Below are 487 nucleotides of genomic sequence, written 5' to 3' on the forward strand. Positions count from 1 at the left end.
GAGTGCCGGGATCTAAACGGGCGAGTTTGGGCGATGTCATTTGTGAAGCGTTTAATATGTGCCGTTTTGTCTTGCTTGCATCCACTGTCAGGCGAAGTCACGCAGATAGCGGGAAGACAGAGAGAGCGAGAGCGAGAGAGCGAGAGAGAGAGAGAGAGAGAGAGAGAGAGAGAAAGAGAAAAAGAGAGATAACAATGGTACATGGCTCGTTGGGCAAATGACCGCGCACATTTATCGCATATTTTTGTGCCTGAGTCATTTTAGTGCGAGGAGCCGGAACCGCATTATATCGCCGCCCATTATTGAAATGTCAGTATGGGTACAAGGGTGTCCACGATCGCGATTGTGCTTCCCTCTCGATGCTCATTTTCTAACTAATTACGGCGGCGTCCTTGACGATCTAGTTGCTACCAGGACCGAAGGGCACGTTCAATTGTTTACGTCTCAAGGACGACTCCACTGGGATGACATGGAGAAGAACGCGACG

Source organism: Priapulus caudatus, unplaced genomic scaffold, assembly GCF_000485595.1.
Source record: "Priapulus caudatus unplaced genomic scaffold, Priapulus_caudatus-5.0.1 Scaffold657, whole genome shotgun sequence".
Classification (NCBI taxonomy): Eukaryota; Metazoa; Priapulida; class Priapulimorpha; order Priapulimorphida; family Priapulidae; genus Priapulus; species Priapulus caudatus.